Source organism: Populus alba, chromosome 3, assembly GCF_005239225.2.
Source record: "Populus alba chromosome 3, ASM523922v2, whole genome shotgun sequence".
Lineage (NCBI taxonomy): Eukaryota > Viridiplantae > Streptophyta > Magnoliopsida > Malpighiales > Salicaceae > Populus > Populus alba.
In genome coordinates, this window is record NC_133286.1 from 22602423 (window position 1) to 22627677 (window position 25255).

At 36.0% G+C, this 25255-nt stretch overlaps 1 long non-coding RNA gene and 3 pseudogenes across 3 annotated transcripts; 2 read left to right on the top strand and 2 right to left on the bottom strand.

Moving 5' to 3' along the window:
* Positions 1-633: 633 nt before the first annotated feature.
* LOC118038693 (G-type lectin S-receptor-like serine/threonine-protein kinase RLK1) lies at positions 634-10845 on the bottom strand (annotated as a pseudogene).
* Positions 10846-15926: 5081 nt separating this feature from the next.
* LOC118038694 (octanoyltransferase LIP2, mitochondrial-like) lies at positions 15927-16649 on the bottom strand (annotated as a pseudogene).
* A 2978-nt stretch (positions 16650-19627) lies between these two features.
* LOC118038699 (uncharacterized) lies at positions 19628-21183 on the top strand. 3 transcript variants are annotated; one of them, XR_004685805.2, is made up of 4 exons: positions 19628-19839; positions 20151-20230; positions 20503-20642; positions 21011-21183. It is a non-coding gene; the product is annotated as an uncharacterized lncRNA (long non-coding RNA). The 3 variants fall into 3 exon arrangements; XR_012169484.1 differs by having other exon boundaries at positions 19629-20230; XR_004685806.2 differs by lacking the exon at positions 20151-20230 and having other exon boundaries at positions 19635-19839; positions 21011-21181.
* A 395-nt stretch (positions 21184-21578) lies between these two features.
* Positions 21579-24835, top strand: LOC118038698 (protein EMSY-LIKE 3-like; annotated as a pseudogene).
* The last annotated feature ends 420 nt before the right edge of the window (positions 24836-25255 follow it).

A 25255-nucleotide genomic window follows, 5' to 3' on the forward strand; every position in this document is an offset into this window, starting at 1 on the left:
AGAAAAAAAGCTTGTATGTTTTTAAATTTGTAATTTGAAAAAAAAAACAATGATAATTTTAGATTCAATATGCCTGAAATTTTTTTATTAGATTAATTTTATGGGGTCGGCTAGATGTAATCAACCAAGAACGAGAAATTCTTCAAATTAAACCTAGAAGATATTATTTTAATTTTTTCTAGTTAATTTCATATGTCAATTATTTTTTTCTAACCTAGCTTTAGTTTTTTTTTTTTTTTTTGTTAGGTCTATTTTTACCTTTATATAAGTAGTTGATGTGTTACTTTTTTTATTATTATATTATTGGATTCAAAGACTTTTCAGAATATATTAAAGTTTTTTTTTATTAATTTCTCTGTAGTTTCGTTAATCCTGGCAGAGAATTAAAATGGGACCGCAGGCTCAAGCATTAGAAAAAAGAGGTGGTGTAATAGTGTTAAATGTGCACGAGGTGGACACTTTGACAGGCTATCCAAAACAGTACCTAAGGGTGATGGCAGCCATGCCAACAGTGAGATAAATTGGCAGTGCAGATTTGTGTAGTTGTAAGTTCGTCAAAGGAAAATCAGCAACGCAGATTGTTGACAAACAAGGGTTGGATGTCAGAATGTTCAGGCCAGGCAAGAAAACTCGTCAGGGAAATAGGCTGATGAGAACTGGGGCTGTCACGGAATTTGGCAGCGCAGACAGTGGCATCCTGCACTCAGATGCGAGTTCAGCAGCGCAAACATTGGCAACCTGCATGCAAATGCGAATTCGACAACGCACAACAACTTGTGTAAGTCGTTGGTTTGACTTGGCACGATCTTAAACTTGGACGAAAGAATGTCCAAGGCATGCGAGAAACTCAATAGATAACACAGCAAGAACTAGCAGTTGGGGCTGCCAGGTGGGCATGCAGAATGTGGGTTAGTGGCAGTTATGGATATCCAAGATCATAGGATCATGGGGGCTGAAAACATGGAGGTTGACCAGAGATTGCTCTCAACCCACTAAGATCATGGGGGAAAACTACCCACTACTTGGTAGATAATGGGGCCACTATGTTCATGGGTGAACATGGGTGAGATATTGTCCCACTACTTCCTTAAAAGTAGGAATAGGAGTTGTGCCTTGTAAATGCTTGTCTATAAATACTTGTTGCAGCTATTAGTTGATGGGAGGCATGCGTGGGGCATGTTCAGCATGTAGGGGCATGCAAGAACATGTAGAGTACGAGTTAGAGATAGCTTGGTGTAGCATGCAATCTTTGTGCATTGCACACATACAAATTTGTGCATAGTTTTCTTTGTGTACAAGATTAATAAAGGTTGGGAAAGAGTTCATGTAAGGCTTGTTGTGCATTTGATATCTTATATCTACTTGTGTATTCCGTTTGCTTAGTTACTAGGCAAACACGAGTGGAATTGGTGAGGGAAGGCTGAGTCTAGTGAGGGACTAGGTTGTCGCACGGGTTTATTTGAGAGCGAAAAATTACCCTGTAATAGGTGGGCTCTCTTGTGTGTGTGTGTATTCATATGCAACCAGCAAGACTGCCCTCTCTATCAACAAAACATTCAACAGAATCTTGACAATCTTACTTCCAACTCACTTGTATGACAGCATCTTTGCTGGCCAACGAAAAACAACAACATAGGATATAACTAGAGGGAGGTGCACATGGTGACAAATTTTATATTTTGAAAATCTGCTACCTTTAACACCTTAGTGATCACTAATTGAAAAAATACGTCTAGCTGTCAATTTCTTTCTTTGTTGTCTCCGTACTGTGAGTAGGCTACAATGTATCAGTAGGTTTGCTGAAACTCTTTACCTCGAGGATCAGTAACCACCAGCCCATGATTTCATAATAATTTTCTTCAAAATATTGGTGTTCTCTCCGAAAACAGGAGGGAAATGGCCCTCGATTTACAGTCAGGAAGTGGTAAAAATCGAGAATTAATATTAAGGAAAACCATAATAATGATTGTAAATTCTATTAATCCGTGATGATGCATGTTCTTCTGGAAAAAAAAAAGTCATTTTAAACTTACAATCAGAGAGCTGTAAAATTTGAGAAGTAATCTTAACGAAATCCATGTAACTGTAATAAACATTCAGTTGTGGACAAGATGAAAAGCTTCTTGACGAAACTATAATGTTTTGCACTTCTATCAAGAAGAATTGGTTGAGAAATGAATATATTGGCAACAGATGAATCATTAGATGAGTATGGATTCAACCACAGCCAGAAAAATCATAACTAGTTGAAATTAAGGTAATTACTATTGTGTTTAGGAAGCAGCTAATTCACTGAACGGGGAACGATTTCGGGGGAGCGGGAACTTCAACAACTCCTTCAAGCTCTCCCCTTTAAACTCAATCGAGGGATGTCATGCCAAGCATGTACTTTAATCTGATAAATACTTCTCCCTTCAATGGCTTTGTGAAGATGTCTGCAACTTGATCATTTGTTTTGTAGGATATCAGTTCGACTTCTTTATTCTTCACATGTTCTCGGATAAAATGATGACGTGTATCAATGTGTTTACTTCTTTCATGATACACCGGATTCTTTGCCAATGCAATCGCTGATCGATTGTCAATATAAATCTCTATAGGATTTTCTTGAGGAAATCCCAAAAACTTCAACATATTCCTTAACCATATTGAATGGCATACGACTGAGTTGGCAGCAACATATTCAACTTCACAGCTTGATAGTGTTACAATCGATTGCTTCTTGGATGACCATGTGAAAGATGTGTCTCCCATGAAAAAGACAAACCTTGTTGTGCTTTTCCTTTCATCCAAATCTCTACCCCAATCACTATCCAAGTAGCCTACAAGATTAAAGTCTTTACTTGAGGTATAAAACATACCTTCATTCATTGTGCCTTTGATGTAGCGAAGAATTCTCTTGGTTGCATTCAAGTGAGACTGGTCTGGTGTCTCTATGTATCTGCTGATGAGTCCGACTCCGTAGAGTATATCCGGTCTGGTACATGTCAAGTACCTCAAGCTTCCTACTAAACTTTTGAAGTAAGTTGGATCAACATTTCCAACCTTACTCTTCCTCAATTCCAATCCATTCTCAACTGGAGTTGATACCGGATTGTAGCTTTCCATCTTGAACCTTTCAAGAATATCTTTGGCGTAACCGCTTTGGGATACAAAAATCCCTTCTTCTTTCTGCGTTACTTCCAAGCCAAGAAAATGTGACATTAGACCAATGTCTGTCATCTCAAACTCCTGTACCATGCTTTGTTTGAAGTCATCAAACATGGTAGGGTTGTTGCCGGTGAATATCAAATCATCAACATATAGGCACGCAAATAATATGCTGCCATCTGCTCCTTTCTTCATATATATTGCGTGTTCATATGGACATTTCTCAAATCCATTATCTTGAAAATACATGTCAATTCTGGTATTCCAAACACGCGGAGCTTGCTTCAAACCATAGAGAGCTTTCTTCAACTTGTATACTTTGCCTTCATTTTCAGCATCAATGTATCCAAGTGGTTGTTCAACATAGATCTCTTCTTCTAGGAAGCCATTCAGAAATGCTGACTACACATCGAGTTGATAGATCTTCCATCTATGTTGTGCAGCTAGTGAGATCATCAGTCTGATTATCTCTAGCCGGGCTACTTGAGCAAATACTTCTTCATAGTCAATTCCTTCTCTCTGTTTGTAGCCTTTAGCCACTAATCTGGCTTTGTATCTTTGCACTTCTCCTTTTGCATTCTTCTTTGTCTTGTAAACCCATTTGACACCTATTGCTTTCTTGTTTTCTGGTAGATCAGTCAGCTTCCAGGTATCATTCTTCTCAATGGCATGTATTTCTTCATCCATTGCTTTAATCCATTTCTCATCTGTGATAGCTTCATTGAAGCTTAGTGGGTCACTATCTGCAATGAAACAAAACAGAGTTGTATCTTTCATGACCTGAGTGACATCGTACAACTCTTCAAGATTTCTCATCCTTCGTGGTCCTTCTGATGAGGATGTTGATGGTGGTGTTGATGATGATGCTTCTGGTGTGTTCCTCTTATTGAATAGAGGAAATCTGTGTACCGGACTTTGTGGTTCAGCTGCTGGCACAATCGGTTCTTCTGCAAGTACTGTTGGTACTTCTTCACCTTCAAGGATCAAATCAGTGGTTATCCATTTGATTGCTTCTTGATCATCATTCCATTCCCAAGATTTATCTTCTTCAAAGATAACATCTCTACTAATAATTGCATTTTTCGTGATGGGATTATACAGCTTGTATCCCATCCTTCTTTCACCATATCCGACAAAGATGCATTTCTCGCTTTTATCATCGAGCTTTGTCCTTCTTGCATCTGGGATCTTTGCATATGCCACACAACCAAAGACTCGTAGATGAGTAACACTTGGTTTGTGACCACTCCATGCTTCTTCTAAAGTAACACCTTGTAAACTTCTGGTTGGGCAGCGATTCAGTAGATACACTGCACATGATACAGCTTCAGCCCAGTATTGCTTGGGCAACTTCTTTGCTTTGAGCAGACTTCTGGCCATGTCAAGAATCATTCGATTCTTCCTCTTAGCTACACCATTCAATTGTGGTGTATAAGCTGGTGTTGTCTGATGTTGGATGCCTTGTTGTGTACAAAAGGCTTCAAAGTAATTTGCTGTATATTCTCCACCTTGATCAGATCTTACGGTTCTGATCATATAGCCACTTTGGCTTCTCCATAATTGCTTTAAAAATCTTTAAAAACAATTGAATACTTCCGACTTCCTCTTCAGAAAGTATATCCATGTCTTTCTACTAAAATCATCAATAAAAGTGAGGAAGTACCTATTTTGTCTAGTTGACATAGGCTTTATCGGACCACACACATCTGTGTGCACTAACTCCAGTGGCCTTTTTGCTTTCCAGTTGACTTCTTTGGCAAAACTGGATCTGTGATGTTTGCTGAGGACATAACTCTCACAGACTTCATCTGGATGATCAATGTGAGGCATACCTTTGACTATCTTCTTGCTTGATAGCATCTTCAGACTCGTGAAATTCAGATGTCCAAGCCTCAAGTGCCAAAGCCATTCTTCACTGTTGGTGATAGCGCTCAAACACCTTACTGCATCATACTGGATGTTCAAAGGAAACATCCTATTCTTGGACATTTTCACATAGGCAATTAATCTCTCATTGTTGTCTGATTGTGCATCAAAAGTATCATTAAGTCTTTTATTTTACATATGTATTTATTGTTTTTATTTGGGTTTTTATAATAAGTGATGTGCTTTTTAGTAATAAAGTTTCTTTTAATGTTTCGATAGGTTTTTGGAGCTTAAATGAATTATTCAGAAAAATTCAACGTCAGAATTTGGAAACAAAGAATTGAAAGAGAAATTTAGTTGAAGATTGAAGCAAAATCTTGGTTCAAATAAGTGCTCTAAATTTGCCCCAAAAATCAATTCTATTCCAATTCTAAAAAATAATATCGTATGATCTATTTCAAGCCCAAACTTGCCTTAGGTTGTGTGCAAACTTCAACCATCAAACACTCAAGGTTTCAATGTCAATCTTAGCCCAAATAATAGGTACATTTGTATACTTATTTGATGCTCAAATTCAGCCCCAAATCAGCCCCAAATCAGCCTCCAAATCAGCCCAAGCATAATCCATGATCTTACATGTCCACACAACAAATAACATTTGCTTTATTTTGGGCAATTCATTGATCCAAGAGGGCAAGCACATGGATGGAAAGCTGGAGGGGACATTGTGACATTATTTTGGGTCAAAAAGAAGAAAGAGACAGCTCATAAAGGAGGAAGAAAAACGTGCACCAAAGTGTTCTCCAAGCTGGCCTGATTTGATATTTCAGAACATCTTTCGGTGTTTTGCCCATAACTTTTGACTCAGATGTCTAAATGAGCTGTTCTTTAATTCTCTGGAAAGATAAAACCGAAATGGTCTATAAAATATGTGTCTAATATCCATATCCAAAAGAGCTTCTAAGAGGGTCTAAGGGCTGTCCAAAGTTAGATTAAGATTTGTGTCCGAATTTTTACTAAAATTGTGTTGTATTCTTCTTTATAGATTTCGGTTCTTTAGTTTATAAAACTCATTATTTCAGTTTGATTCAAGTTATTTCATGTTTATTAAAGTGTTATTATATATAATCATGGTTGGCTAATCTCTTTCTTGGATCCAAATCAAGGATGATGGTGATTGAGGAGAGTTCTTTAAGATATGAATGAATCTTAATGTTTATCTTCTATTTTCTTCATGAATGTTTTATTATTGCAAAGAAATTTTAGAAATCATTTAGGTAATGTTATAATCTTGAATTTTATGCACAAACCTTAGTTTTGGTATAGAGATTGCTTGATTCAATGTCTTACTTAATATGAAAGTACTTGTTCATTCTTAAGCAATAATCAATCATGTAAGATTGTCCCCTCCAGCTTTCCATCCATGTGCTTGCCCTCTTGGATCAATGAATTGCCCAAAATAAAGCAAATGTTATTTGTTATGTGGACATGTAAGATCATGGATTATGCTTGGGCTAATTTGGAGGCTGATTTGGGGCTGAATTTGAGCATCAAATAAGTATACAAATGTACCTATTATTTGGGCTAAGATTGACATTGAAACCTTGAGTGTTTGATGGTTGAAGTTTGCACACAACATAAGGCAAGTTTGGGCTTAAAATAGATCATATGATATTCTTTTTTAGAATTGGAATAGAATTGATTTTTGGGGCAAATTTAGAGCACTTATTTGAACCAAGATTTGCTTCAATCTTCAACTAAATTTCTCTTCAATTCTTTGTTCCGAATTATGACGTTGAATTTTCTGAAATAATTTATTTAAGCTCCAAAAACCTATCGAAACATTAAAAGAAACTTCATTACTAAAAAGCACATCACTTATTATAAAAACTCAAATAAAAACAATAAATACATATGTAAAATAAAAGACTTAATGATACTTTTGATGCACAATCAAGCACCTTTGTATTTTTGCTGGAGAGCCTCCCATATTTCTTTTGATGTTTCAACGGAAGTAATGATCTCAAACGTGTCTTCATCAAAACCTTGATAGATGATGGTCTTTGCTTTGTTGTCTTTCTTTCTGTTGACTTTTAAGGCTTGCTTGTGTGCCTCTTGTAGAGCATCTTCTGCTTCTTTGGACTCTGGTTCCTCAAAACCAATTTGTACAATATCTAAACACTCTTGTGAACCAAGGAATGCCTTTAATCTGATGCACCAACTATCATAGTTGTCTCTGGTCAACTTCGGGATGAGTGTTTGTGTACTTTCTGTAGTCATTTTGCTCTTTTAATGACTATATCACCTTCTGGGAGTCGAATTTGACCAAACGAACACTGTAGATCGATCCGGAATGGTCCAAATAGTCGGGAACCGATCTTACTTCGTTGAAATCGGGTCAAAAAATGGGTGAACCGGTCAAAAAACCGATTATGTACGACGGGCGGTTCGCTTGTTGAATTAAACTCAATCTCTAGAAGGTCAAGGAAGGCAACCACCGCCCAACCGGCCACCAACAGTCACCGACCAGCCGCCAGCCACCAGCTGCCACCGCCTAGTCGCATTCACACCACCGGCCAACAGCCGCCTTCACACTGAAAAGTTTGAATTTTCTTGTTCTGAATTCGTGTATAAATAGGCAGTTAAGCTTATGTTATTTTGTGTGGGAGATTTTAGAGAGAAACACTAGATATAGAGAGAGAGGGCGTATATTAAGCTTTTGTGTTGTTGTAAGCTTCTGTTTTTGTAATAAAACCTTGTGTTTTATCCCCGCTGAGTGTTTCAAAGCCACCACCAGTGGTTTCTCCCACCAACAATTGGTATCAGAGCCCCATTCGTCAGAATACCAATTTGTTGAATTAAACTCAATCTCTAGAAGGTCAAGGAAGGCAACCACCGCCCAGCCAGCCACCAGCTGTCACCGACCAGCCGCCAGCCACCAGCTGCCACCGCCTAGCTGCATTCACACCACCGGCCAACAGCCGCCTTCACACTTGAAGGTTGAATTTTCTTGTTCTAAATTCGTGTATAAATAGAGTGTTCAACTTATGTTATTTTGTGTGGAGAGTTTAGAGAGAAACACTAGAGAGAAAGAGAGGGTGTGTATTAAAGTTTTTGTTATTGTAAACTTCTATTTTTTGTAATAAAACTTTGTGTTTTATTCCCTCTGAGTGTTTCAAAGCCACCACCAGTGGTTTCTCCCACCAACACAAGCATCTGTGTAACCTTCCTCATGGTGGGTCTAAGAGATGGCACCTCTTGAATGCACCAAATTGCAACCTTCATAGCCCTCTCTAGTGTTGATACGCCATTCATGGCCTCCATGTCATCTTCAATCAAAGCGTCAAGCGTTCCATGCCTATAGCAGTCATAAGCCCAGTCGGTCAATATAGCTCCAGTTCCACTGATCTCCAGATCTACACTTCTCCGACAGCAGATGATCTCTAGCAGCAAGACACCAAAGCTATAGACATCAACCTTCACAGTGACTGGTGTGTTCCTGAACCATTCAGGAGCAACATATCCTTCGACAAAAGTTTTTCCAATCCAAAATCTGATATCCGAGCATTGTAGTAGTCATCAATAAGAATGTTCTGCGGCTTTATGTCACAGTGAATGATTTGGATGCTACATTCTTCGTGTAGGTACAAGAGTCCTCTTGCAATGCCAAAGGCAATCTGAGTTCTTTGCTTCCAACTAGGCCTTGAGCTTCCGAAAAGAAAATCGGCTAGAGTGCCATTACTCAAGAACTCATACACCAACAAACGATGCTGCCCCTCGTCACAAAATCCTAACAATCGGACCAAATTCTTGTGATGCGTCTGACCGATCACATTCACTTCGGTTTTGAATTCCTTCTCGCCATCTAACTTCTTCACAGCAATAAAATTAGTAAAACCTGTTTTTATCGCACCTTTGTAAACACCACCAAAAGCTCCTCTCCCCAGTTCATCCTTGAAGCCTTCGGTAGCTTCTGTTAGCTCTTTGTATGTAAATGAACGCAAGTTTGACTCCACATTGTTTTCTTCTCGAACATTTGCTACTTTGTTGCGGTAAATGAAGGAAGAACAGAAACATAATGTACTGATCAATATAGAGTTGACAAATACAGAGCTAACCAAGAGCACTATTCCTGTGATGACCTTAATGTCCCTTTCCGTCTTCGTTTCAGGAATCTGAAGACCAGGATTCCCGGGAGGGATATGACCTTTCTTAAATTTGATGAAAGTCTCCCCGTTAAAACCACTGTCAACTTTTCCATTCGAAAATGGCAACTTCTTCTTCCAGCAGTTGTTGCCTAAAAAGATGACAGCCCCACACAGACAGTCATTCAAGCAAGCTTTTCTGCACTGCTCTTCATTTTGAGGTTGTAAATGTTCCGCATCCCCTGATGGATAATCAACATATCTTAGCTCAACAAAATCATACAGATCTTCTGAGGAATTTTTTCCATTATCTTTGCAGCTTATTTCGAAATTTGGTATGCAGCTTCCATGCTTGTCATTCTGATCAAGCAAAGAAAATTCTTGTAGACAAGTACAATTGGGCCTTCGATCAACACTTAGGCTGCAGATGCTGTTGTATCCACACGCTCCACTACCCCAAATTGAATTAAACTTGCATATATTTTCTGGTTCAGACCTGACAGGTGACCAGCTTCTAATAGAAGAGGATGTTTTCGGGTATGAATATTGAGTGAAAACACCATCAAAATTGAGAGTTGCCCTACGGTAGAAGCCTGTAGTAGGAAGTGCTGTTTTTGTGAGATCCTCTCTCAGCCCATTTCTTCTCAATATGTACATGTAACCTGACTCATTGAAGATCAATCGATAACCAGAATTTGATGAATTTGAAGCATCAGAAGTTCCACTTCTATAGTAATCGTCGTAAGCAAATTTGGTTGGCGAGTTCATGGAATTCAGCACAAGATTTCCATTATCAGGCAAACGGAGCTGAATCTCCCCAGCGAAAAGTTGGTCTCCGTCCTCCGAGAAGAAACCACCCCTCCAGCCTCCATAATCTGAGTAGGCAACAATGTATCAGTGGGATTGTTGAAACTCTCCCACAACCTGTCAGAATTTCTGTTTTGAAGCACGAAGTTGCCAGTGTCATTCATAACACCTGACGAAACTGCACCTAGAAGGATACGAGATGTCCATATTAGATTGCCTTGAGGATCAGCAAGCAACAGCCCACGATCATCAGTCAGCTCCACCTTCGATCCCCTTGGTACAGCAGGATCATCTGTAGGATCCTCTCCAATAGCATACCAAACTACGGTCTTCTCAGGAATCTTTTCATACCAAATGGACAACAAGAAATAGTCCTTGTTCTCCAGCTGGCGAAACCCGAATGCAAATTCACCAGAAGCAGAAAGCCATGAAGGAGAATCATCAGTTGCAGTGATGGATGCTCCCACGGGTACTCTTTCCGTTAGTTTGAGCAGCAGCCATGAATGGTAACAGTAACATTACTACTAGGAATATAAAATCAAAACTAGAAGAAGCACACAAATGGTCCGGAAAAGTCCAGAGTTTTCAGTCAACATAAAAACTCATGCTAAATGAACCTAAATTTACTGGCTAATAAATCATTATCAGCAAGAAAAAAGCTCATTGAAACCTTCCAATACGAAGACTTCTCAATTGCCAACTGCATTCTTCAACCAGTCCTTGTCCTCTGGGGGGCAGATATATTTAAAAATTGTACCGCATCATGGAAGTCACCGCGTCATGGAAGTTCTAATCAAAGAAAAAAGGACCAAGAGGCACCATTGTCAATGAATTGCCTGTGTAACCTTTCTTGTGCAAAGACTTGGCCAGATGCCATTTTCAAGATGCATTCCCGTATCAAACAACTTTGCTACGCTTGTACTTCTTGCACTTTCCTTGCATTAGAAAAAATACCACGACCATGGCCAGCTAAATATAAATCCAAGCTTTTAGTCATATTTGTCATACCGGCTCATACCAAATTATCGAATAAATTCAAATCAATTATTTTTATTAAAATAAATTGTTTTGTTTAAAAAAAAATCTTTAAAGTTGACTCAAACAGGTGAATACCTTTCTATAGTTTAATTTAAAATCCGATCCAAGTTGACTTCAAATTTTAAGTGTTCAAGTTAGACTACATTTAACAACTACGCTTTTAATAAGTTCACAACCTATATCAAAACAAGAAAAAACAATCTTTTTTCTCCAGTTTTGCCTGAGAATTGTACTTGTTTTGTTTCCTCAATGCAATCAATAAAAACCCTACCATGACATTTTCAGGATCCGCAGCTTCTAATTCGTTATTTGAACTTTGAAAAAAGACCTCATGGGTAAGGCTAAACAGTGTTATGGCGAAAATCTAAACACCAAGTTGGCAAGTTGTGCAGTCAAGTCCTCCTCCAATTTGAAAATATGATTAATGTTTCAGCTCAACATGAAAATAAAAGGATGGTCTAGGTTTTTTACCATGAGAAAAGCAAATAGAAGCATTAACTATTACCCCAAGACTGAGTAAATTCTTTAAGTAAGCATGTTAGACAGATTCTTGCTCCCAGGAGTGGTGAAAGTGCTGTAACTAGTAGATGTACGGTAGAATCCCGCAGCAGTATATACTGTATCTATGCTGAGTGCATGTTCCGGACAGTAAATAGCAACTGTAACTTCAGACCACAACACAAACAGTAACCATTCTGCAAAGGAGAAAATATCCCAATGATTTGAACTAAGCATTCCAACTACAAAGTTATCGTTTCAGTTTCCAGCAATACATAACAGGAAATATACTGCACTGAGAGGGGGAAGAAGAATTAATTTGTGAGGTCTTAAATGCATTGAAGAGTAATTATTTCATGTGTGGCCTTGCACTCCTCTGCATTAGCTTGGTCCATGCCTACAAAAACAAGCTACAAATTGCTCCTTACCGAACACAGTCTCTATGGAGAGTGGTAAACATACACAAGCGTGCATGTGAAAAAGCACATGTGAGGGAGAAGTACCTATAGTTGCCGTTGACTCATGCCCTAAATCCTTCTTCGGCCTTGCTCGTTTTCTCCTCGGCTTTTCGTCGTGCCTTCACAATCAAAGCTACTGTTCGCCACTGCTGGCTTAGAAGGGGAAAAACTAAAAAGCATGTGTCCGTTCAAACTCACGCATCCGCATACATAGGCACACAAACAGAACATTTTGGAGACTGGACAAATAATTATGCTAAGAAACAATTAGAAGTTATCGTTTCAGTTTCCAGTATTTACTTGGTGCCTTGACTTAAGAAGGGAAACTGTTTCTCCAAATACTTGGAGAAATCAAATTATCCGAAGAAACATTTTGGAGACTGAACAAATAATGTTGCTGTTTTTCACATGCCCCTTGATTCTTTACAGAAATTTCTTTCAATGTATTGACAATTGGATTGAAACTTGGAAATTATACGTCACTTGGAAACAAAGTACAACAATATTTGTATAAACGTGGAAATGGAAGAAAATAATGACCTCAAATTTAACTATTAATGGAGTTAGGAAATTACTGATATATATAGGAGTTAATTATACCACAAATGAACGGGCAATAATTCATAGTTATCATTAATGATCCCATAACTAGAAACACAAACATATTTAATATGGATGGGACCAAAAAACAGTAAAATCGAACAGTCCACCCTCTTAGACACTAGCATATTTAAGATGCAAGATGACCACCGTGCTATGTTTGGTTCAGCTTCATTAAACAAGAATGTATCAAGAATTAGAGAGAGAGAGAGAGAGAGATTCAGCATAGCCTCACAAGGCTGTAAAGGTCCTCTTTAAGAGGAGGTGAGAACTCTAATAGCCTTACTATTTTTTGAAAGGTTAACAAGTGCAGCTCCTTTTCATAAGCCTTGTTCCCATAGAATTTAAAGCACGCATCCCTACACTTCCCATCACACGGGGTGACGTTAGAAAACCAAAAAAGAACGTGAGGAATGATAGCTGATGTGGATATTTTCATCAAGTTGAATCAGCTGAAAAAATAAAATTAAATAGGACAAAAAAAGAAAATGCAGTAGTAACCAGAAAATGGAACGTAAATATAAATATAACTATCAAAGGAAAGATAATCAATCTTGGGAATAGAGTACATTATAACCAACTACAAATTGGCAATCTACCAGAAAAAAGCTGCTAATATAATCTTACAAAAAGTTCCTGTAAATGAAGTTCACCTTGTGTCTTTCTAAATTTACTGAAAAGCAGATACTTAAAAAAAAATGAAGGAATTACAGATCCATAAGCTTTAAAGAAAAGGAAACCCTGAAAGAAAAGACTAAGAACTGTATAGAGATCCAATTGTGATTCCTATCCAACAATAAAACTAAAAGGGGAAAAACTGCAAAAATGCAGAAAGAGAATGAAATTCTCTTCCTTTTAAAGATCTCTATACAAAGACTGTTAAGGCTACTTGTTCTGAGTAGGGTTTGAAAAACTTGGTGGAGCCTTCCTGAGACTTGTCTCCGCGGCTTTCCGAGGGTCTTTATTGGCTCCAGTTGACTTGTTAACATTTGCTGAAAGAGAAGCGAAAGGAACTAGCAATCTCCTTCCTTGATTTCTGTCTAATAATTGGACCTTTCTCTCATGGTGAAGACACAGAAGAGAGGACATGAGAATATGAATAACAATCAAGGAAAATAGAATGAGAAAAGCTCTGTGAATATTTCTCATTATGTAGTGCTGTAGAGACAATGAGATTGCTGGTGTTTTTGGAGCTAAGGAAATGGCGGTGTCTATGATGTCTTCTCAAGGAGGCATTGCATACTGTTACAAATAGTTTGTGCTCAACTCTGGCTAGGTGTAATATATATACAAAAAGAAAACCTAGGCCAGTTTAGTGGTTAAACCCCAATGTCTTAACCAGGTAGAAGATGTTCTCTTTCCCCTTGGAACTACAGATAAACAAGAAGCTAATGGACAGACCATTCAGAATAACCAGACTATGTTTCAGCTTTCACGGTTAAAAGGGGTAGATCTAGACCATTTCCTAACAGGGTAAGCACTAATTGGACAAAAGATTTCCTAAAATCATATATAAATGAAATATCTGCACATGGGAAAAAATTTTCAGTTGGAGGACTATAAAGATGACAGAGCAGCTCATTGATCCACGTCAGCAGAAGGCAAGACAGGATCAATTATAATGCATGTTAGAATCTTGTAGAAGCATTATTTGACTGGCCACTATCCCAGTAACATTTCCATATGAACTCTATTTTTGGTGATCTGCTTCTTTATTTTTATCAGAAGTTTAATGATAGAACTTTTATTCTTGAATACGTTGGAACTCGGAAGCAGCTGACCATGTGATTCTGAATTGAATATTATACTTCTGACTTCTGTGCAGTCCTTCAAATATTTAACTTAAAACCTCATGTGACTTATCACATGAGACCAAATCAGCCACTCTTCTTCTGTCCTTTTTTATTAAATCACTCAATAGTTTTGTACTTCTGTTAAGAGTAACAGATACAGCTAAACTTAGCTGGGAAAGACTAATTTCGACAGCAAAAGCAATCATCTTCTTCCAAGAAAATGCAATGCTCCTCTTTTACCATTCAGAACATAGACTAATGTCAATTGGATTCCATCTTATTCTTCTCCAACCTGATACTAATGCAGCATTCATATAAACCTCAAGTTGGTGTAGTTAGAGCTGAGCCTTCAGGATTGCTTTTGCATGTCTAATATAGCTAATATTGCTCCCCAACCAAATTTGGCCAGCTTGACAGCCTTGCCCAATTTTTTTGATATGTATATGAGTTTTTATTTCATAATTCACCTCATGGACAATGGTTTTTGGAGATTCAAAGGTGGATTGAATAATAGAGTCTAGATTTTAAAACCTGAGAACATGCTAAAAAGGTCTCCGCCTGCCCAAACCTGAGCAGCAATCTTTGAAGCATTATTATAAGGATAATCCTCTAAATTTAGTAAATTCTCTTCCATTTAGCCATGTGATGGTGTATCACTCCTCCGTCACTTCACATTATTCAGCAGATGGTGGAAGTTTTTTTATGTTTATAAATTGCAATATCATCTCCTAGGGTAGAAGAAAAATGATCTGGAGGTTTAAGAACTTTACATGGAGAATTTGGGAGATCTAGTCAAGGAACTTTGAGAGAGGTATTTAGAATATAGTTTTTGGTGAAGTCACTTGGTGGTTTCCTGGGCTGCGAATCCTGAGTCCATGTGAACAGTAAGTCTACAAGCAAGGGAAAATGCATTTATGCAACAGGAACAAAATAGAGACATTACTCATTTCCAACTCCTTGAATGAAAGATATTGCTGCCATGATCATATGCATTCTGATCTCATATAATACTGGAAAATATGGCATCAGAATTACCTGGAACATGCATTGTTTTTGCATAAAATCAATGTACCAACAAGATCTCGCTGATTAAAGATGCTGATCATGGATCTAATTAACAGCATCAAAGTACTTGCTTCTAGATAACTCTCTCAACATCATCACAACAGGACCTAAGGATTCTCAAATGCCTTGTACCTATATTGCCTACAATCACACTGACAATCTCAAACCATAATAAAAAATTTCTATCGATGATCCTATTTCCCTATTCCCCAAATTCCTGAAAATAATTCACCTAGTCTACAGCTTTTAACGCATTTTGAAAAAAAACAATACAATATCCTCAAGTATTGCATGATCTAAACTACTCTGTCTCTTTTCTGATATAGACATAATACATAACTTCAGATAGCTAAATAAATGGATTCAACTTTCACATACACAAAATTCCATTGATTCATTTCAACGAATCATCAATCATACAGAAAAGGGTTTCCATAATTTATCTTTCAGGAATATAATAGCCACATGTCATTTAGTTTTCTCATTACATAACTATTGAAGCATTATCAGTCCACATGCCTTTCAGGTTTCCCATTATCTAGCAATATTGACTTAATTTCCTTCCAAATAAGATTTTTGAAACCAAACATTCTTGCAAAACAAGATATCAACTGCTCATGAATTACTTCATCAGAAGGAAGCACGGTACCTGTATCTCCCTTCTCAAAGATGCAACCTCTTTATCAGCAATCCCACAAGGCACAATATGCTTAAAATAGTCTAAATCAGGATCAATGTCGAATGCCAATCCATGAGAGAAGTGATTCTGGATGATATGCAAGCTCCAATTGCACCAATCTTTCTATCTCCAACCCAAACCCCAGTCTCAAACTTTTTTCGTGCGCTAGCTTTCACACCATGTAGTGATGCCATCTCAATCATTGTTAAATCAAGTCTCTCCACATAATTCCGAGCACCAAGTCCAACGTCACGAAGAGAAATGACAGGGTATAAGAAGGCTTGATGAGGACCATGATATGTAATGCCACCTCCTCTTTGTGTATAGTGAAGTTCAGTTCCTATCTTTTCAAGTTCATCACAGGGATCAATAAATTATGATCAGTTCACCGTTTTCCAAGAGTGTATGTAGGAGGGTGTTGCAGGGACAGCAGCGTATCCGGAATCTTATGAGCTTTTCTAGTAGAGAATAGCTTTTCCTGAAGCTTAAGTGCTTCCAAGTAGATGACCGTTCCTAATTTCCAAACCTCAAGATTTAATGGAAATCACATTCTCTGAAAACCAAGAAATAATTAATCCTTATTCTTATCTTATTCTCACATGGCATCATTGTGTTATAATCACATGATACCATTGCACACCAAATAATAGAATCAGACCTAAACATTAAAAAACCAAAAATTTCCACGCACATGCAACTTCAGCTAACATTTGTAATTCTGAGTTGACAGATGCACTCTTTCATTAAAATGTGAAGTAGTAAGAATTTTAACTGTCAATGACACGCAAAAACTACAAGAAAGGAAAAGAAAATCAAAGAAGACAGAACCAATCTTTTTCTTGCTAACGAATGAGTGCCTGATTAACTTGCAAAATCTAGGAGAGATCAGAAGGAACAGATATGAATGCCAAAATAATGAATAGCAAAAATAAAAATAAAAAAATATCTTCATAAAAAAACACTTTCTCCTCTCCGTCTTATGCTGTAACTAAACAAAAAATAAAGAGCTTATTTGGGAAAAGATGCACCAATTCCTCAAAGAAGGAAACCCAAAATTAAAACAACCCACTAGAAAAAGGGTTATCATCTCTTTCTAAATTTCTAATAAAAAAAGTGACCTTTAGTCAATATATCTCATTAAAAAAAACTATGAATTGCATGGTCTTCAAGTAGTTCCAACCCTGTGACATTTCCCTTCTCTGCAACCCCCACCAGACATTATTGTGGTTGATTCTTTTTCACTGAAAAGCTAAAGAAACCAAATTTCTTCGTGAGATTTTATTTAATTTAGCAAAATTTGAGCTGTTTCATTGAGGCATTTCATCACATAGCGCTTAAAAAGTCTCATAAATTCTGCAAGCAAAAATGCTTCCATCATTCATTTCAAGTAAAGAATCACTCCACTCAATAATTTAAACTATTGAGGTTATAATCCTAAATTTACGTTATTAATCATTGAGGAGTTAAAAAAAAAAACAAGAAATAAACAGTAATTGTAAATAAAGCAGATGAACCAGATTCAATAAAAACTCCAATGTAAGAGAAAAACGGCTTCTGCTTGAAGTCAAATGGAAGGAAAAAAAGATTTTAGAGAGAGAGAAAGCAAAATATACAAAACGCGCCGTTTTAAGTTCATAAAGGAACGGCATAGTGTAGTCTGTACTGACATGTCGTTGAAAAAACAGTTGGTCTTGAAGAAGTGTTTTTTTAATTATGTCATTGTTTATTATAATATTAGTAATTATTTTATAAAATATTTATGTATTAATCTTATATGTATGATTTTTAAAATAATTTAATTATTAAAATTAAATAAAAAATAGAATAAGTTCTTATATTTTTTTAGCGTGAATTTTTATATAATTTTCTTAAATTTATTCTTTTTACATTTTTCATATAGATATATAAAAAAAGATCAATTTGTATTTTTTTTATTTTAAATTGAAAACTTATTTTATGATTATAATATTTTTTTACTTAAAAAACAAGTTTTCACAAAAATAAAAAAGGAATACATTAATAAAAAAAGATTTCAATTAATTATTTTTTTTTATTTAAATCACTATAAATTATAAGTCTTTGTTTGATTATGCAAGTTTGATGTGGAGATGAAAGTGAGTTTGAAAGTATTTCATTTATTGAAATTTATGATTTTAGATTATTTTAATTATTATTTTTATTTAAATCACTATAATTTGTAAGTCTTTGTTTGATTATGCAAGTTTTGATGTGGAGATAAAAGTGAGTTTGAAAGTATTTCATTTATTGAAATTTATGATTTTAGATTATTTTAATTATTATTGTAAAACTAAATTTGAATTAAAAATAAATTTAATTTTTTTAATATATTAAAATAATATTATTTTTATAAAAAAATTTAAGAATTTAATTATGATTTGAAATTTAAGAATTATAAAAGTCAAGTTGACTGAGTTATTTAATTAACTTTGGTTTTTGACAAAAACAGAAAAAAAAAATTTTCTTTTAGCTATTTTCCCTTTAATCTAGATTGGTCTGAGATGTTTTGATGTGCTATTTTCAAGGTTGATTTAATAAGCATGATTTCAATTCAAATTCAACTTTTAAATTAACTTTGAAATTATCTAACTCAAATTTTATACACAAATAAAAAATAAGAGTTAAACTAATATGACCCGATTGACTTAAGGAATTCAAAGATAATCTCAATGATTGATAAAAATATAGTTTGATTTGTAAAAAATTCAAGACGATACTTTAAAAAATAAATATTAAGATAACAACATTAGATTGATCTGTGTTAATCTTTCGAATACTTGATCTAAGTTATGAAATCATGATAACCACAAATAAAACAAATCAAAATAAATTATAAAACTCAATTCTCAATAAATCTATTGTTGAATGATGAAATTGAAAAAATATCAATCTAAAAAAAAACACAATAAAATGACCTAAATCTATTATGATTAACTCGCAAAACTCGTGATTTAAATCATGATAATAGGATAATTTTATAAAAAAATAAATCAAAATAAATAACAAAGTTTAATTGTAAAACAATCAAATATTGAAGAAGTTGAATGACTAAACTGGAAAAAAAAATCAATTCAAAAAAAACAATAATAAATTATAAAATTTAAAATTCAATAAATTAAGTGGAACGTTTTGAATAAAATTTTCAAAACAGGTTGAGATTTCGAGTTAAATAAAATATATTATGATTTATTTTATTTTTTAAACTAGAAAAATATATAATATTTTTTTCCGGACTAAACAAACTTCATCCAAACCCAATTTTACAACTATAATTATTAAAATATATATATATAAAAAAAAAAAACTAAACAACAAAAAAAAAAAACATTATACTAAATTATCAAACACATGTTAGATTGAAGATAGATATAGAAATACTCTTAAATCTTGCTAAAACTCTTTTTTTATATATAAAAAAAAGACACATTACCTCTTCATATTCTTTCAATCAATCAAATTCCACAATATTCACACTCCCATACCCCTAATTTTCCCCTCCAAAACCACCCCCACCAACAATTACCAATCAAAACTCACAAAAAATTCTACGCGTTTCCCACAAAACGCTGTCGAATTTCCTTGTTTTGAAGCTCTCAACGTTGTTTTCTGGTTCAATTTCGAGGACTTGGACAGTGAATTATTACGGTTTTGTTGTTCGCCATAAGAGGAGGCTAAAGTTCGAGACTTTTTAAAGGGATTTTATTTTAAAACCGCAAAATTCGGTAACTTGATCGAATTTGAGTTTTTTTAGGGTTTAGTGGAATTTTGATGTACATTAGGGATTTGGATAGTAGTGATTAACCTATGAAAGTTTTGTTCTTTTTCTGTTTTGGTTTGGTTTTGTTGAATTTTTCTTTAATTTCTTGTTTATCAAGTTATAGGTGGCGTTTTTTTTTGTGAATTACCGTTTTTTTTTTTTTTTTTAATTTAGCTGTAGTTCCTTGTTTATGAAGTTATTTAGTTGGTGCTTGAAGCAAAAAGGTAATTAAGGAGATTGTGTGTGGAATTAAGTTTTATTTTTAATGTTTTATAGGGTTGCAGGAGCTAAATCTGTGAATTAGGGCTTCATATGTGTGGATTTGGCTTAAATCTGTTGTTTTTTTTGAAGCAGGGGTAAGCATTTATGATCTCTGAAATTGTTTATGAAGTTATTTAGATGGTGCTTGAAGCAAAAAAGTAACTAAGGAGATTGTGCGTTGTAATTATTTTTTTTAATTGTTTTATATGTTTACAGGAGGTAATTATGTGAATTAGGCCTATTTTTTATGTTGGTGAATTTGGCTTAAATGTGTTGTATTCTGAAGCAGGAGTAAGCTTTTATGATCTTTGAAGTGTGCTCCATAATTTGTTTGATTGATAAATTTATTGTTTTAATTGTTTGTCAGGTCGGTTGTAACTTGCATTTGTGAAGAATTCGTTTGGTTTGTTAAGGTGGTTGAGTTTGTTTCCTGTGGTTAGAAGGTGGAAAGCAACAGGCTTGATTTTTTAGCTGTTGAAATGGATTACGAGCTTTCCGATAGTAGTGGTGAGTTAGTTTAAAGTGTTTATTGTTATTCGTAGTGTATTTTTTTTCTCTATAGCTTAATTCATAATTTGTAAGTTACTGTTGATATGAGATTTGTTTGTGTTTGAGCTTCTAAAACAAGGTTTAAGGTTCAATATGGTTAGAAATGCATGAGGTTGTTCATTGTTGATGATAATCAGGTGTTTGCACTTTAAGGTTAAGAGGAAAATGTCTGGTTTTGAACTGATGTTTGAATTGAAAGTGTAAGAAATCACTAGGGATGGTTTACTCATTTGTTAGTATGTCAGTGTCTTGGGATATACAGGGAATGGAATTACTTCAGTAAGAGATGGCAGCATAAACTTGCTGAAAAACTTTTCTTGACCCAGGATGTCAAGGGTGTTTTCATGGAAACTTACTACTCCAGGCATGGATGGGTGAGGTTGAGGTGGGTTCGAGTCTAAAACAATGCCAACAACAGAAAGGGGCAGCTGTCTGTATTTCTTGGAAGGAATCTCTGTAAACCGAACCATTAACCAGGTAGAAATAACTTGAAAGAAGAGTATAAAGAGGATGGTTGGTCGTATTAACAGTTTCCAGATAGAAGAAAAAAAAACCTGAGAGCTGTCTGATATTTTCTTGCTAGAAGCTTTCATGTGTGCAACTATGATGAAAGATTTGCTGTTACATTTTGCTGAAGCACATGCACTCATGCAGGCTGGATCTAGACAAATGGAATCACTCTTTTCTGGCTTTGAGTATATCAATGTTGAAGAGCTACTTTCAGTTTCGCATGGTTACTTGATTGGATCTTTGTAAATGTTTTCTGTTTGGTCATTGCATCTTTTATATTTTGTTCTGTACATCGGTGTTTAGATGATAGAAATTGTTTCATTTTTCTTTACTGCAAAGAGTTAATGCATTGTGTTTTTTATGTCTAAAATTGCAGGAAACTGATGATGACCTTCCACCAACACATCGAAATAGATTCCAAAGTGGGGTGCAAACTGCTGGAAATGGAAGATCTGCAGTTGTTGGTGGTGCTTCACAGCCAAGTTTGCATAGTGACATGGAAACTCAAATCCACAATATTGAACAAGAAGCATATACTTCAGTCTTGCGAGCCTTTAAAGCCCAGTCAGATGCCATTACTTGGGTATTATCTTTGTCCATTTCATGTACATTAGATTTATGTTCTATTATTGAATGTTAAACAAATTTTAGACTCTCTTCCTCTGATTGTTCTTCTCCAGGAAAAGGAAAGCCTAATTACAGAACTCCAGAAAAGAACTAAGAGTTTCAGATGAGGAGCACAGGGAGCTCCTAGCTAGGGTTAATGCTGATGATATCATCCGGAGGATAAGGTTTAGTTTTTTTCATTACATATCTGTTGAGCAGATTCTTAAATGATATAATGTCTTCCAGTCAGTTTTTCTAATATCTGTTGAGCTGATTCTTAAAAAGATCCTATGATTTTCAGGGAATGGAGAAAGGCAAATGGGATCCAACCTAGCATGCCAAGCACCACCCAGCCTTCTCACAACCCTATAGCTAGTCCTTCTGCTTCAGGATCACGCAAGAAAACAGAAAACATCGCAGTCAGTCGCCTCATTGTCCATGGGTGCACCTTCTCCTGTATTGCATCCATCTATGCAACAATCTACATCAGCCCTGAGACATGGCCCTCCTCCTGGATCTGCGAACAAGAAGCCTAAATCAGTAAGTTGAATAAGTGAGCAAAAATGATGAGGATTTGTACTTCACAACTTTTTTTTATCCTCTACTTTTGGTTAATGAGGCTGTCTGCCTGCATCCTCAACAAGTCCATGCAGCGATGTTCTACAGGTTTGTCTGGCAGGGCACAAGTTGCTAACCATGGCTCTTCAGGTGCCTTTGCAGCCAATGATTTAATTGGAAAGAAAGTTTGGACTCAATGGCCAGAGGATAACCACTTCTATGAAGCTGTTATAACTGACTACAATGCAGTTGAGGTACATTCTACACTTGATTATGTAATAATCTGCCTATCATTGGCCTTTTAACGTTTTTCATTTTCCACATTTGACAGGGGAGGCATGCTTTGGTTTATGATATTAATACAGGGGATGAAACGTGGGAATGGGTCAATCTCAAAGAGGTAAGGTTTTGCTGTGTTCCTGGGAGCTGATAACTTGATATGTTTTATTTACATTTAGTTATCTTAATGCTGACCAGCAAATTGTTTGTGGTTTGTAAAATACCGATATAAATTCATCTCCCTTTTTTTCCTGGTTGTGAGGGTGTGAGAATTCTCTGTTCTGTATTGCATAATTAGTTTGGGTTAAAGTGAGATTGATGCTTTGTCTTCTGAAAGATTTGAACGTTGATCCTGCTTGCATGTTCTCTTTTTGTAGTATATCCAAAGATTTCTCATCCCCACTGGTTCAACCACTGGAATATGAAGAATTGATTTGAAACGGAATTTTTCCATTGGATATGATTTTATTCTGCAGTATTGATAAGATCAAGCTAACCTTCTTTCTTTTTTTTCCCTTTTGTTTGTGTGTGTTGCGTGGTCGTGGATAATGTAAAGCTAAACAAGCCCTCCACTCCTTTGACCTCATTCTAGGCTAGTAGTAGTGTCAAGCGGTCAATTAGTGATGCATTCAACGTGACATGGAATGTTACTGATAGTGCTTGGTTTTTTTACCACTGTCTTCCCTTGTGTAGTTGCCATCAATTGTCTTCTTGTGTTCCCATCACTCTTTCTCTTGGAATCTGTCGTTTACAGAGTCAAATGAATTTCTAGTTTATTGTTGCTACTGATCTATATGTGTTCATGGCAGATACCTCCTGAAGATATTAGGTGGAGGATGAGGAAACTGGGGCTTTCCGTAGAGGTGGCCGGCCTGGACCAGGCCGTGGGAATAAGAAATCAATTGCACGTGGTTGGCGCTGTTGCTGCTGCAGGAAGAGGTAGAGGAACCATAAAAGGTCAATCCAAAAAAGATTTTCTCTTTAACCAAGAATGGCGCTGCGAAGAAAGCTATGGGTGATATTGAGATACTTCACACAGATACTTCTAATAAAGGAGGTAAGATGGATGTTGGAACTTGTTTCACATACATTAAATGAAAGGAACTTCTCTTCCCTAATTTAATGAATTTGAACAGGTAGAAAAAGTTTTTGGTGCCAGCCATCCTGATCCTTTGGAAATTGAGAAAGCAAAGAAAGTTCTAAGAGTAAGTACCAAACACCTCGAATTGTTCTTACTATCTTCAGTTGTTGCATTTATATCTTCCCTTTCATGCAGGAACAAGAACAAGCCCTGGTCAAAGCAATTGCGAGGCTTGAAGATGCATCAGATGGTGAAAGCGGTAATAACTAATTGCACATAACATGTTTCTATCATAATCAATAAAGATTCCCTGCTATCTGTTGTATGATTCTAATTATAGTTTTGGGTGTTCATATCAGCCTGTAATAGTTTTTATACTGTTATTCCTACAATTACTAGTATTTTTTTCATCAATCTAGTGGGATGCAAGTAAACATTTTATTGCTTGTTTTTTGATTTTTCAAGCATGATCAGCTATGACTTCATTTTCGTGTTAAGCATAGGTGAGGTTTTTGATTGGTTGAACAGCCAAATCATTTTGACACATGCAGCCGGTCCCATTCCTTAATTGTAGTGGATTCTTGAAAACAATTCCATCATTGATGATAAAAAAGAATAAAATGTTTTCTTTTTTCTTGGCATCAAAGCAGATGAGGGAGAACATCCGTTTCCCCATATTCAATCAAAGGACCAGAATCAGAATCGGGGATGGAGAAAACAGCCGTGTAATGAGATTGCTGGTGAAGGTAGAGGAATCAAAGGCTCAGGTGGCAACAAAATGGCAAGAAATGGTAGAATTGTTCCTAGTGATCATCATGATGAGAATTATGACATGTGACTATTAGGCTTATTAGCAACTAGTGGCCCTGACTTGTATATATCTTGCTCTAATTTTATGACCAGCAAAGAGCATGACAATTCCTTGGCTAATTGTCTATTGGCTAGTGGAAGCAGTAGCTTTGATTCCAGTGTATGCTTTGTTTCATTGAATTATGAAATATTGATGTAAATTATTTTGACAGTAACATCTGAATATGTAAAAATGGCAGAAAAAATCTCTCTCTCTCTCTCTCGTCAATATTGCAATAGCAATGAGGTTAGAGGCCACTCTCACTCATTAGTTGACTCTGTAATCCATCATTCAAAACCTGCAAATTAAACAAAGATAATCGACATGCACAAGAAATACAGTTCAGGCAATCTAACCCAGCACACCCTCACAAGCCACCATGGCATCTTATATTCCTATAAAGATGAGATAAATGTAAGGATAAGGTTCACCATCTGGTTATCAAACTCAGCACCTTCCATTTGGAAGTGGCTTGCTCCTTCAATTAGATGTGTTTCAACACGTCCTGCAGCAGAACTCAGCTTGTTCTGCAGCTGTTTAACACTGGTAAACCCATCCCGAGTTCCCATAACGAAAAGTTTTGGCTTTGGAGACTTCAGGATTCCCTTGTGGTGTCTTCCAAAAAGGATAGAGGCGAAACATGCCAAAAGGGTACCCTATACTTACATAGCCGACGACTTCTTTAAT